Source organism: Callithrix jacchus, chromosome 8, assembly GCF_049354715.1.
Source record: "Callithrix jacchus isolate 240 chromosome 8, calJac240_pri, whole genome shotgun sequence".
Lineage (NCBI taxonomy): Eukaryota > Metazoa > Chordata > Mammalia > Primates > Cebidae > Callithrix > Callithrix jacchus.
The window spans coordinates 55,435,575-55,451,161 of NC_133509.1; positions in this window are offsets into that span (position 1 = coordinate 55,435,575).

The following is a 15,587-nucleotide window of genomic DNA, read 5'->3' on the forward strand; positions in this document are numbered from 1 at the left end:
GTTTGCAGTCATCTCTTCTCCTTTTGTCTGTAATGAAGATGGAGATCTCTTCACCTAAATAACATGCTCAGACACTATCTGTCCCTGTCTCAAATATTTATTCTTGTTCATTATATTAAATCCTACATCACAATTGTAAGCATGGTAAGTATGATTTAAAGTCTCCATTTATTTTCTGAGCTTCAGACCTAATAATTCCATTTATTTCCTCATTTTTCCATAAGCATGGACTTATAAAAAATTCAATTCACTTTCTCCATTTTCTCCATCATCATGAACTTACTTAAATCCAGGTGTCCAGTGTCCTGAGTAAGGATGACTGGCCAATAAGCATCTTTCCTGTGGGCACTCAGTTCAGAGTGTGTGTGTGTGTGTGTGTGTGTGTGTGTGTGTGTGTGTGTACATGTGGTTTGTGCTGTGATAGATCTTGTTTTACAAACAGTGGTAAGACCCACTTTCTAGCTGGATAGAAAGATGGGGAATAATAAGCATAGAAGCCCACCTCATGTCAAATGCAGATCCAGGTGCTAGGGAGACATGGATGAATATGTGTGGATCTTTCTCCTGATGATTAAATTAAATTAAAGCTAAGACTCTGGACACAACAGACCTAAAGAGGAAATATTCTCCATAGAATAATGGGCATACTCTGTAGCTACCTCTCTCTATCTCCTAATCCTGTAGAAAAGAAAGTTTATATTTTTTATATGTATCAAAGGTTGAAAAATCCATCAGGTCTGGCAATAAGCTTAGCCTTGTATTGCTCCCTAGTGGCTCAGATGGGACAAGCACCTTGTTTAGGTCCCACAGAACATTTAATGATATCTGTATCTGTTTTCAGACAACACCCAAGCTTTCCTCCTAAAACGTAGCTTTGCCTTCTTAAGAAAGAATGGCAGAGGGCAAAGGGAAGAGTCAATGATAATAATTCTTGGAGAAAAATATTTTTTCAAAAGCAGTGGTTTCCTGGCTAGTGTGTGTTACCAAGCAGCCTATTGAAAGACAACAAAGAGGAAATTCTATTTATCCAGTGAGTGAAGCATTTTTCTTTAGAAGGGCGCTCTGGGTGAAAGAAGTAGATTCACCCCGTAAAAATTAGTCAAGAGTTCTCTGAGCAAATCTGGAATTCCAAGTATTCCTCTATCAGTATCACCTACTCAGAAGAAGAGCCCAAAATTCTAGGTGAATGTGCCACCTCCACTGTAGTAAAAAGAGGGTATTTGCAGGGCTGGAGAGGACCTCAGAATGTCTGATTTAAGAAGTCAATATTTTAAATAACACTTTAAACTTTTTTTCTGATTAGAAAAGTAACACATTTAAAATGCAGAAATATTAGGAAATTTGGAAAAATCACAAATCTAAAAACAAAATAAAAAAAAAAACTAGTCAGCCATAATCTCACCAACCAAAGATAAACACTCTTCATATCTATAGGTTTCCAGCCAGGTTTTTTGCTGATTATATCAAAAACTAAATCTAAGAAGATTGATCGCCACATGTATCACAGCTTGTACCTGAAGGCGAAGGGGAATGTGTTCAAAAACAAGTGGATGCTCACAGAACACATCCACAAGCTGAAGGCAGACAAGGCCTGCAAGAAGCTTCTGGTTGACCAGGCTGAGGTTTGCAGGTCTAAGACCAAGGAAGTACTCAAGCTCTGTGAAGAGCACCTCCAGGCCAAGTAGGAGATCATCAAGACTTTGTCCAAGGAGGAAGAAACCAATAAATAAAAGCTCCCCCTTTGTCTGTATATACTGGCCTCCGTGATTACATAGATCAGCTATTTAAATAAAACAAGCCTTTATCTGCAAAAAAGAGAGAGAGAAGAAAGAAACAAAAACATAAATGAGGTGGACCCATTCTAAAACAGTTTCCACATGAGTGAGTAAGTAGTTGCTTCTACATGTCTGAAAAAATTTCTGTCTAATAAGAGAGACCTATCTCAAAAGTTTTATCCATAAAAAAAGGTACAAAAAAGTCAGAATAAAAATAGGACACTAAATTAATGCTGTAAATACTAAACAGATTATGAATAACTTTGTGCTAATATATTTTGAAATTTTAGATGAAAGGAATAAATTCCTAGGTGGGAAAAAACAATCTGCCAGAGCTTTTTTTTTTTTTTTTTTTTTTTTTTTTTTTGCGGTGAGCCACCGCAAAGCTTTCTTAAGAAGAAATTGAGGCCGGACGCGGTGGCTCAAGCCTGTAATCCCAGCACTTTGGGAGGCCGAGGCGGGTGGATCACGAGGTCAAGAGATCGAGACCATCCTGGTCAACACGGTGAAACCCCGGCTCTACTAAATATACAAAAAATCAGCTGGGTATGGTGACGCGTGCCTGTAATCCCAGGTACTCAGGAGGTTGAGGCAGGAGAATTGCCTGAATCCAGGAGGCAGAGGTTGCGGTGAGCCGAGATCGCGCCATTGCACTCCAGCCTGGGTAACAAGAGCGAAACTCCGTCTCAAAAAAAAAAGGAATAGAAAAGAAATTGAAAAGTTAGCATCTCTGTAACCATTAAGGATATTGAAACAGAAGTTTAAATAGTTTGAAGTTGAGCCTGGTGGTGTACACCTGTAGACCTAGCTACACTGGAAGCTGAGGCAGGAGGATTATTTGAGATCAGAAGTTTGAGACCAGGAGTTTGAGGCACTTGAGAACAAATATTCAAGGATCATTTAGACCAGTAGTTCGAGGTATGCTCTGTGATCATACCTGTGAATAGCCACTGCATCCCAGCCTGGGCAATGTCGAAAGACCCATCTCCAAAAAAAAAAGGCAGTCTGAAAAAAGAAGAAAATAACAGGACTTCACATGTGAGTTCTATTTCAGTTACAAAATAAAGAAGGAACACTCCCCAATTCCTTTCTGGAGGCCAACATATAACCTAGATGCAAAACTTCAACAAGGTAGTATAAAAAAATTACTCACCAATGTCATTCATAAACATAAATGCAAAAGAAAACCTTTAACAAAATATTAGCAAATTAAATTTAGTCATATATAAAAAAGATTATACCATATAACCAAAATGGGTTCATCCCAGGAATACAAGTTTGGCTTAGTATTCTAAAATCCACTAATCTAATTCACCCCATTAACTGATTAAAGAAAAATACCGTATAATCCCATAATTCAGTGAAATGCCCAATCCATTCAAGAGAGACTTGTTATGAAAGCAGGAATAAGACTCTATAGAGCAGTTTCACAGTATTTGTTCAACACTATCTGAAAGAGAGAGACCTTGTATCTGACAGCCTTCAGCTTTCTGGTCACTGTGGTATGGGCGAATTCATAAAGCTTTTCCAGGGCATTGATGAAACATCCCTCAAGGCCATGTGCTTCTCTTTACTCTGATTAAATAATTTTTATACAGCATTTTGATAACTGGCTTGTCCTTACCATTATTACTGTGTATTACTAGCACAGAAGACAAAATATCATTGAAATAGAGTCTTCAGAAGTAAACTATGAACAATGGCAATTTAGTAAATCTCATAATGGTGGTATTTCTAACTGGAGAGAAAACAATTAATTGTTCAATCAATAGCACTTAGAATATTGGTGATCCATTTAAAAGTAAATAAGACTATATCCCTCTCTGATAACATAGAGTTGAGGGGTTTTTGTTTGTTTGTTTTTTTGAGATAAACTCACTCTGTTGCCCAGGCTAGAGTGCAGTGATCTTGGCTCACTGTAACCTCTGCCTCCCGAGTTCAAGAGATTCTTATGCCTCAGCCTCTCGAGTAGCTGGGCCTACAGGCATGAGCCACGACGCCTGGCTAATTTTTGTATTTTTAGTAGAGACAGGGTTTTACCCTGTCAGGCTGGGTCTTGAACTCCTGACCTCAGGTGAGCCACCCACCTTGGCCTCCTGAAGCACTGGGATAACAGGGATGAACCACCAAGCCCAGCCATCATAGAGTTTTAAAATTGGAAAAGAAGGAACAAAACTGTCACTATTTACAGATATAATAGCGTATGTTGAAAAATCTGAAAGCACATGTGTCAGAACTCAGAAACAATACCCCAAAGTCGGTGCTTTCGCATGCTGAGCACTCTGGGCTTTTTCTGTTACTTCTTTTTAAATTTTTTTTAAAAAATTCATGTGGTTACATAGTAGGTATATGTATCTATGGGGTACATGAGATTTTGATACAGGCATACAGTGCCTGATGATCACATCAGGGTAAATGGGGTACCCATCCCCTCAAGCATTTATCCTTTATGTTACAAACAAGCCAATTATACTCTTTTAGTTGTTTTTAATTGTACAATAAAATTATTGCACCCTATAGTCATCCTATATTTGTGCTATGAAATACTAAATCTTATTCATTATTATTACTATTTTTTTTTTGAGATGGAGTCTTGCTCTGGAGTCTAGTGGCATGATCTCAGCTCACTGTAACTTCTGCCTCCTGAGTTCAAGTGATTCTCCTGCCTTGGCCTCACAAGTAGCTGGGATTACAGGCATGCACCACCACACCCAGCTAATTTTTATATTTTTAGTAGAGATGGGGTTTCACCATGTTGGCCAGGCTGGTTTCAAACTCCTGACCTCAGATGATCCGCTTGCCTCAACCTCCCAAAGTGCTAGGATTACAGGTGTGAGCCACTGTGCCCAGCCTATTCGTTCTATTTTTTTTACCCATTAACCATTCACTTCTTTCTCACCCTTCAATGCTAAGCACTTTGAACTAAAGAACTTAAAGAGTGTTAGAAGTAGCCTCAGAACCAAGGACTTTCTTAACTCTCCTGTTTTGCCCCCACGTGCAGGATGAAACTCTTCCTCTCTGAAGTTACCTTATTTGAAGCTCCTCGAGAAAGAACCCAGTAGTCTTTGATCACCTCTCTGAGGTTTTCTTAACCAAGGAAGATTAAACTAATGGTAGAAAAGTAAGACTAAGGGATGTCACCACACCTAGGCAGACTTTGTCAGAAGCTGTTATCTATTCTTCGGTCATATTCCAAAGAGTTTTCAAAGAGTATAATTTACAAACCATGGTCTGTTCTTTGGGCCCATTCAACTGTCCTAAAAATAATTTCCTACTCCTCAAAGTGCCTACATTTCCCCATCTCTCTCTCTCCTATGAAGAAGGGCATATGATTCTGAATCTCACTGGGTTATTGGGTAGTCAATCTCTCGTGATTCCCCAGTGAATACAATAAACTCGCCTTTTTCTTTTCCTTCCTTCCCTTCTTTCCTTGCTTGCTTGCTTGCTTCCTTCCTTCCTTTATTTCTTTCTTTTTTTGATGGAGTTTCATTCATTTTTTTTTTTTAGACAGAGTCTTGCTCCATTGTCAGACGCCAGGCTGGAGTGCTGTGGCATGATCTTGGCTCACCGCATCCTCCGCCTCGAGGGATCAACTGATTCTCCTGCCCCAGCCTTCCAAGTAGCTGGGATTACAGGCATGCACCACCATGCCCGGCTAATTTTGTATTTTTAGTAGAGACAAGGGTTTCTCCATATTGGTCAGGCTGATCTCCAACTCCTGATCTCGTGATCCACCCACCTAGGCCTCCCAAAGTGCTGGAATTACAGGCATGAGCCACCGCACCTGGCCAAACTTCCCTTTTTCTCCAGTTAATCTACCATTGGTTTATTTCAGCAGACCCAAACCTTCAAAGGGAAAGGGAAATTCCCCTTTGCCCCTATGCGTGCAAATTAATTATTTAGATTAATTACTGCTAGATATAAAATTGGCATATAGTTTATTTTTGTATTTCAGCACATGGGAGGACAAAATGACTTCCTTCCACCCTGTCAGGTGTATTTTGGCTGGGCTACAAGTTAATTTTACAGAAGACAGATTAACAGGAGAAGAACTATATTTAATTATGTATGTATACATAGGAGTCACACAAAAATATAAGACTCAAAGAAGGGCCAGATGAACAAAGTTTATAAAGCATCTTAAGCTACAGAAAGAAACAGAAGCTTGGGGCTTCTGGAGGGTGGTGGTGCAAGTTATGGGAGAGTGAGAGGAGGAATATGTAGCAAATATACGGTAAACAAAGGTTGCCCTTGTTATGCAGATAAGAGTCTCTCAGGCGATAAAAATTGTCTTGGAGCATCTCTCTTCCTGATCAGAAACATCATCTTTACCAATGAAAATTTCTTTTATAGATCTAACTTTCTTTTACAAAAGGGAAGTTTTTCAGAGCTAATTTCTGTGTGGGCAGTTTCTCTAAATAAATAGTCATCAATATGCTAAAGAGAAATATTTTGGAGTGGTGCCTTCTGAGCCCTACACCAGCAGCAGGCAGAAACTGAAATGTTAAAATGATACAATTTGCAATACTATTAAAAATATTAAGTTCATAAGGAGAGAAACTAGGAAAAGATAAATAAGAACTTTATGGACAAAAGTAGAAAATCATTCCTCCACCTTGCTCCAGTTTGTGGCTTGGATGGACTGGCTCCACCCTAGCTCCAGTAATGAGCTACTCCGTGTTTGTGTCTCATTAGATGAGATGAGCACTTGACCCAGTCAGAGACATTTGCTAGGAATACTGGGAGATGGAGACAGAACTCCATCTTGAGAGAATGTATGTGGAGTTGCTCCTGCCATCTTAAGAATATATGAGGAGCATCTGCCTGATAGTGGGACTATGATAAAGGAGAAAGAAACAGTAAAATACAGAGAAACCCACTTCTGTTTTCATCATCTGAGTTCTGATAAGCTGCTTACTAAGCCATAACAATTCGTTATTGCTTACGATAGTTTAACGGTACATTTAAGTTCTTAGGCCATCAGAAAAGATCAAGTACTCGGGGAAAGGGGTTTCAGTTGTGCTAAGTGGCCAAAAGAAGATTATAGTAAATTTTGGATTAAAAATCCATGAGTGTCATTTATTTATTTCCACATGGGTAGCCTTTATTTTTACTTATTTATTTATTTATTTATTTTGGGTAGAGGCAAGGTCTTGCTATAGTGCCCAGTCTGGTCTTGAACTCCTGGGCTCAAGTGATCCTCCTGCCTTGCTCTTGCAAAGTGCTGGGGTTACAGGCATGAGCCGCCATACCTGGCCATGGGTAGCATTTTAAAATAAAGTATTCAAATAGAGCTCCTTGAGAAAGTTATTTTTAAGTAGACTGAGAGAGACACAGATGAAGTTAGCTATGCACATTGAGGGTGCGATGTGGCCAGGGTGGCCCTAAGGTAGGGATATTCCTGGTGTCTTCAGGGAACAGCCAAGAGGCCAGGGAACTAGAGGAAACTGAATGGGAAGGAGAAGAGTAAGGGATTAGTTCTGAAAGGCAAATGATTTGGGAATATGGATCATGTAAGAGTGCATGAGATTTTATAAGGATTTAGCTTTCACTCAAGGCAAAATGAAGAGCACTAAAAGATTTTGAGCAGAGTTTCATAATCTAATTTATGTTTTAAAAGGACCCTCTAGCTGCTTGGGCTATCAATGATGAAGCAGGAAGACCAATGAGAATGCTTTTCCAGTAATCCTAGTGAAAGGTGATGGTGGCTCAGAATGGTGATAGCCATGAAAGCAATGAGAAGTGGTCAGATTCTGTGTGTAATTTGAAGGCAGAAACAGACTTCCCTGACAGGCTGGATGTGGGATGTGAGAGAAAGGAAGACTCTTCAAGAATTAGAGACAATGGACTTACCTTATCCTGAAATGAGGAATACTGAGGGAGGAACAATTTCAGGCGAAGAGTAGGAAAGATGATCAGTGTTTACTGAGGAATGCTAGATTTGATATACTTATTAGAAGTTTAAGAAGAAGTGTCGCCGGGCACGGTGGCTCAAGCCTGTAATCCCAGCACTTTGGGAGGCCGAGGCAGGTGGATCACGAGGTCAAGAGATCGAGACCATCCTGGTCAACATGGTGAAAACCTGTCTCTACTAAAAATACAAAAAATTAGCTGGGCATGGTGGCACGTGCCTATAATCCCAGCTATTCAGGAGGCTGAGGCAGGAGAATTGCCTGAACCCAGGAGGCGGAGGTTGCGGTGAGCCAAGATTGCGCCATTGCACTCCAGCCTGGGTAACAACAGTGAAACTCCGTCTCAAAAAAAAAAAAAAAAAAAAAGAAGTGTCAAATAGGAAGTTGCTATACAAGTATAGGGTTCAGGAGAGAGAAGTGAGTGAAGATTTGGGCATTGTCAGAAAACTGATGATATTAAAAGTGTAAAGGTAGAAGAAGTATGCTATCTCTCCCCTCCATCATAAGGGTCTGACACTCCCAAAGCAAAAGACAAGTTAACAAGAGAAAAGCATAACAAAACTTAAAGTTTTATGTGACTCAGAAGCCTTCAGAAATGAAGACCCAAAGATCCAGGGAAAACTGTCCTTTTTTATGCTCAGATTCTAGGATAGACAGCCAGGCAGCAAGATAATTGGACAAAAAGGGTATGATTTGATAGTAATAGACTGAGGGAGGTATCTAGCATGGACTGTCTGTTTAGATTTTTCTTGGCCTCCCTGAATAGCAATTCTACTTCCCAACTACAGGACAAGACCCTCTCTGGAATCAGTCTTGTGACCTACTATCAGATAAAGTAGTTCAGATAATTTATTTATGGCCAGCTCCTATACAGAACAGCAGAGGGAAAACTAGAGTAATAGTTCTAGGTTTTGTGACCGATTTGGGGGAGAGGGGAACAAGAGACAGGAAGCCAGGAGAAGGTCAGAGAGACAGTTCTGGAGGCTGCATCTGAGCCCTTCCAGTCTCCTTTATTTCAAAGTGTTCAGTATGCCAAAGTGCCATATTTCAGAGTATAGTGTGCTGAAGCCCAGCAAAGCTGTGAGATTAGATATGATCATGAAGAGAGTGCACGTGTCCATAGAAAAGAAAGAATAGTTAACCCCTGGGAAAATCCAATATCAAGAGGCTGGAGAGAAAGGGGAAGAACTAATGAAGAAGACTGAGAACATGAGTCCAGGGACATAGGAGAAGTAATCATGAAAGGGTGCCATTCTTTAACTCAGCAGACATCTTTGACGAGACTGTAGCCTTGAGGGCACCAGGCCTGAGCTCACCAGACTTTTCCTCCTGTTTCTGTCATAAGAAGCTCATTCTCAGGTTGGCTTTAACAAGGTACAGGGAGCAATCAACTCTGTCAAATGCTGCTGAGCATGGAAAGTTAACTCTGTCAGGAGAGAAATGTCTTATTCCAAGTGTAAAGGCTTCCCTCATGATGACGGTTGATGGGGTGGAAGACTCTGGGGAATTCATTGAAGAGATATCCAAATTTCTGGGTCTAGAGAAAGACAATCTTGTCCAGGAGATGAACAGGAAGAGGGTCCACATCTGAATCACGTTTTCATCATGAAGGGAATAAGGAGAAGAAGAGTAGGGCATCTGTGTCTCACTGCCCTAAGATACTGTCCTCCTCTTAACCACACCCCAGACCTCAGTACTTCTCACATTTGTCTCCATCTCTCTTTGCTTCTCTAAGGACCCATCTGAGTAACTCACTTGACCACATCTTCCTTACCTCTTACATATTCATCTCTCTCTCTCTCTCTCTCTCTCTCTCTCTCTCTCTCTCTCTCTCTCTCTCTCTCTCCTCTCTCCTCTCTCTCTCTCTGGGAAGGAGTCTTACCCTCTCACCCAGGCTGGAGTGCACTGGTGCAATCTCGACTCACTGCAACATCCACCTCCCAGGTTCAAGCAATTCTCCTGTTTCAGCCTCCTGAGTAGTTGGGATTACAGGTGCCCACCACCATGCCATGCCCGGCTAATTTTTATATTTTTATTAGAGATGGGGTTTCACTAGGCTGGCCAGGCTGGTCTCAAACTCCTGACCTCAAGTGATCCATCCACCTCAGCATCCCAAAGTGCTGGGATTACAGGGGTGAGCCACCACACTTGGCCCCTCTCTCTTTTCCTTCTTCCCATTTCACTACTCTGGCCCAGCAGGATTTCTTGGAAGTTTACACAGATTACAGATACACTCATCTCATTCTTCACAGCTTTAATTGAGATATAATTGACAAATAAAACTTGTATATATTTAAGATATACAAGTCGATTTTTTGATATACAAAAGCATTGTGAGATAATCATCACAATCAAGCTAATTAACATATCTATCATCTCACATAGTTACCATTTTCTTTTCTTTTTCATGGTGAGAAAACATGAGGTCTACCCTTTTAATAGATTTCAAGTATTAAATATGGTATTGCTAACTATAGTCATCTTGCTAAATACTACATCTACATCTCCAAACCCTCCAGATGGTTGAGGTCACCCATCTCAGTTTTGAATTGTACTAATAGAATACACATAGTACTAATACAATTCTCAAAGCAAAAAGATGTGTTTTTGTTTTTGAGACTGAGTCTCTCTCTCTCGCCCAGGCCGGAGTGCAGTAGCATAATCTCAGCTCATGCAACCTCCACCTCCTGGGTTCAAGTGATTCTCATGCCTCAGCCTCCCAAGTAGCTGGGATTGCAGGCACCAACCACCATGCCCGGCTAATTTTTGTGTTTTTAGTAGAGCCAGGGTTTCACTATTTTGGCCAGGCTGGTCTCAAACTCCTGACCTCAGTGATCTACCTACCTCTGCCTCCCAAAGTGTTAAGATTACAGGTGTGAGCCACCGTAACCGGCCGCAAAAAGATACTTTCTAATACTCAGTACTATCATTTTTTCAGTGTGCTTAACAGATCACTCTACCATTATTCTTCCTCAGCTGGAAAGTAAGGGGTTTGGATAAATGTCTTTAGGAGTTCCTTCCAGCTCAGACTATTTAGAAATCTGATAATCTGCAGCATAGGTATGTGTGTATGTATGCATGAATGTGTAGGAAAAGATGTAAAGGAAATTTGATTGACATTTGTGCATTGTTTGTGTAAATCTGATTTTCCTAAATCATTATTAATTTAGGCAGAAAGAAGCATAATTGTCTGAAATAAAATTATTATATACAGATTACATCATTCTTTTTAAACTATGCAAAAAAAATGCTTGTAACCAATTTTATTGTAGAGAAGATGTGAGGTCCTGACATTTAGAACTGTCATTTAATGGAGCAAGAGAAAACATTAGCACAAAGACTATGGGATAATTTCAAGCCCCTGAGATCTAGATGAGAGGACTGGTTAATAGCCTGGGAGATATCTCTCAGTCAACAAACAATAATGTAGTAGTTCCTCTTCTTGGCTATCTTCCTTCCCTTTGCCTAATTCTAGTCTAATCGGTGATCAAAGGGCACAAAACTCCTTAGACCCAAGAGGAAGCTTTGTTTAACAGGTACTATCTAGCTGAGAAAATCTCAGCATCACTCAACATTTACATATATTGTAATTTTTCATTGAGCTTTGGGAAAAAAAAGGAACCCAACACCACATGGGGGTAACTATTTCATTCAAGGCATTTTTATTAAGACTCACAGCAGGACTGTCTTGTAGGTAACCCTCGCCTCTACTGTTTCAGAGACACCATAGACTTTCACCTGTGCTCAGGATGCAGGGTGTCCCATCATCAGACTTATTAGGTCTGTATATTTGTGATATAAGAGATAAAGAATTTTAAAATTTTCCTGGTAGAAGAGAGAAGATAAGTGCCTTGTTTGAGGTCACATGTTGGTGAATAGCAGAGTTTGGAGTCAAACTCTAATCTTTTTTTTTTTAAAGTCCATTACTTTAGATGGACAACCAAGCTTAAGGATGTGAGCCAAATAGGAGATTCAAATAGATGAAGTAAGGGATGATGCTCCATGAAGGAAAAGATCCTGGTTTCAAAGGAAGAGCATATCTTGATAGGGTAAGAGGCCAAGAATCCTTTTGAAGAAAAGGTACCATTTACTAAAAAATGTCAGTCATAGTGACTGTTGTCGAGCAATAAATGAATTATCACAAATTGAGAAATTTAGGCAAGTAGACTGTTGACTTAGGCAAGCCCGACTCTTGATCTCAGGGTTTTCCAGACATCAAGCATCCCTGGACCATGGCCCTTGTACTATTAACTAATATTATCAGTTCACTAACTCTTGCATTTATACAACATGACCCTAAGCAATAATATACACAACATTATGGACTAATGTGTTAATCATTCACTCCCATTAAAGGAAATGCATAACAAGGAACAATTTTAAATATTTATGTGTACTTTCTAATATCAGTCACTTCACTTTCCACCTGTTGTACATATTTCATAATTTTGTGTGCAGTTTCATCTAGAGCTGTAAATTAATTCTACCTTGGAAAATATTTTTACAGAAGAATAAAGGATCCAAGGACAGTAGAAAAAAAAAGTGAAGCTCAAGGTCAAGGATTTGGCCAAATTCATCAAATTCTGTACAAAAAGAGACTAAATCAAGCAGGTACTATATTTTTTTATCATGAAAAGGTGCTGTAATTATTTGCTAAGACAGTTCCTCAAATTTACCACTAAATTGATGGAAAATATAATTTTCATGATGATCTATTTCCCTTTTTTCTGACTTCACAAGTAAATGCAAGATGTTGAAAGGTGATTTTTTTCTATTTCAGTTTGGGTAAGAGTTCCTGAGAAACAGAAGCCCTATCAAAATGACTTGCTGTCCACCCAAGTAGCACTTAGTCAAAAAAAAGATAAAACTCTGAGTTCTAGTTCCAGTGTCTTCACTTTGGGGAGTAAGGAAAAGAAGCAAGTATACTGTCTTATTGTGAACACCACAGAGGGGATAACACAGTAACGCATACTACACTAACACCTTGATGCATAAGATTGATCGTCCTTATCAAGATTTTTTTTTCCTTTTGCAATGTTTTATGGTACATATTTCGTTATTTCATACACACACACACAAATTACCACATTAAATTTCCCCTACAAACCAATGTATGTGTTGTTGTATTTTACAAATTACAAAACAGAGGCATAGAGAGGATGAATAACTGTCCAACTCTTTTTTTTTAAGAGACAGAGTCTTGCCCTGTCTCCCAGGCTGCAGGGCAGTGGCACGATATCAACTCACTGCAGCCTCTGACTCCCGGATTCAATCAATCCTACCTCATCCTCCTGAGTAGCTGAGATTACAGGTGCATGCCACCATGCCTGGCTAATTTTTATGTTTTTGATAGAGATGGGGTTTCACTATATTGGCCAGGCTGGTCTCAAACTCCTCACCTAAAGTAATCCCTCTGCCTTGGCCTCCCAAAGTGCTGAGATTACAGGCATGAGTCACTGCACCTGAACCTGGACAACTCTTATGGCAAGAGTCTCAAATAGAAAAAGTCAGAGCTGGTATCTGGACAAGACTATAACAAATCTACACTCGACATCACTATGACACAAAACTTATATAATAAATTCATCTACAGAAACACTAACCTATATAATAATTCATTTCCTGTGAGCCCTGAAATCTCAGCAAATGCATCTGTGTGCTCAAAATGCAGCGGTGATAGAGAGGTTGATTAATGGGTATAAATATAATAAATGATATAAGAAATAAGGCCTGGTGTTTGATAGATCAGGAAGATGACTATAGTTAATGATAATCTACTGAACACATCAAAATAGTTAGAAGACAAGAATTTGAATTTTCTAACATAAAGAAAAGGTAACGGATATCCCAATTTTCCTGATGTGATCTTTATACATTATATGAATGTATTAAATGATCGCATGTACCCGGAAAATATGTACCTCCATTATGTATCAATGAAAAGAAATAAGGCTGGGCCTGGTGGCTCATGCCTTGTAATCCTAGTACCTTGGGAGGGCAAGGTGTGCAGATCACCCAAGGTTAAGAGTTCGAAACCAACATAGCCAACATGATAAAACTCTGTCTCTACTAAAAATACAAAAAGTAGCTGGGCATGCCTGTAATCCCAGATACTCAGGAGGCTGAGGGAGGAGAGTCGCTTGAACCCGGGAGGCAGATGTTACAGTGAGCCAAGATCTCAACATTGCATTCCAGCCTGGGTGGCAGAGTGAGAGAAGAAAGAAAAGAAAAGAAAGAGAAAGGAGGGAGGGGTGGGAGGGAAGGAAGGAAGGGAGAGAAAGGGAGGGAGGGAGGGAGGGAAGGAAGGAAGAGAAGAAAGATTTTTTAAATATGCAATGGGATATGAATGCAATTTTCCAATTTCTTGGAAAACACACTTTATTTCATCCCTCCTAAGACATACCTCTTCATAAATCCATCTGAGCTCTATTTCCATTTCTTCCCTTTCCAGGGAGGGAAAGGACTTGTTATAGTTGAGGAAAAAGAAGAAAGGCTTAGTCTTTTCCTCTTTCACACCAGAAACTTGATCAAAGGGATCAGATCTACTTGTTCAATGGCTTTCAGAGGAGATATGCAGGAGGGCCCACACAGGAAGAAAGGGGTTAAGACTATCTCTCTGAGGTTCAAGAGACCAGGAATAGCTCAGTACACCAAATATCTTTAGAACTTAGGTAAGTTAAATATTACTCCATTTGTGCAATTTAATTAACCTGCACCATATTATTATGACAATCTTGTATTACTTTTTTTTGAGGGGGGGAGGAAGGCAGGAAGGGAGGGAAGAAGGACGGTAGGGAGGAAGGAAGGGATGAAGGAAGGAAGGGAGGAAGTGGGGAGGGAGGGAGGGAAGGGAAGGAAGGAAATCAAGCAATGAGAGAGACATTGCCGACCTGGATCTAGAGGTTTACAAGTTGATTTCTTTTTTTTTTTTTTTTTTTGAGAGAAGGAAAGAAAAAAAAAATAAGTAAAGGAGAGGAAGAAAGAGGAAGAGAAAGAGGGAGAGTAAATGGAAATATTGCTTTATTTTGAAAAAAATTGGGTATTATTAATGGCCAATCAATGTTTCATTTAAACTTATGGGTAGGTGTGATGTGGTATTGACAAGAATGTATATTTTGTGTATTTGAAGTGGAGAGCTCTATAAATATTTATTAAGTTTACTTGTTCCGGATCTGAGTTCGAGTCCTTGATATCCTTATTAATTTTCTGTCTCATTGAGTCTAAGTCTCGTATCTGGGTGTTAGAATCGTTAGCTCTTGTTGTTGCATTGATCCTTTTACCACTGTATCTTTGTTGCTTTAAAATCTATTTTATCCGCTACGAGATTTGCAACTCCTGCTTTTTATTTATTTATTATTTATTTTTGCTCTCTATTTGGTTGGTAAATCTTTCTCCATCCCTTTGTTTTGAGTCTTTGTGTATCCTTGCATGTGAAACAGGTCTGGATGTAACATGCCATTGGGTTTTGGCTGTATCTTTTGATTGGGGGATTTAGTCAATTTAAATTTAGGGTTACTGCCATTTGATGTTGACTGGCTGTTTTATCCATTCGTTGGTGTAAATTCTTCTTTATGTTGGTGCTCTTTACTTTTTGGTGTATTTTTAGAAAGGCTAATACTGGTTGTTTCTTTCTGTGTGTAATGCCTCTTTCAGAAGCTCTTGTAAAGCAGGCCTGGTGGTAATAAAATCTCTGAGTTCTTGCTTGTTCATAAAAGATTTTATTTTTCCTTCAGTTGTGAAGCTTAGTTTGGCTGGATATGAAATTCTGGGCTGAAGGTTCTGTTCTTTGAGGATGTTGAATATTGGCCCCCACTCTCTTCTGGCTTGTAGAGTTTCTGCTGAGAGATCTGCTGTAAGTCTGATAGGCTTGCCTTTGTGGGTAACATGACCTTTCTCTCTG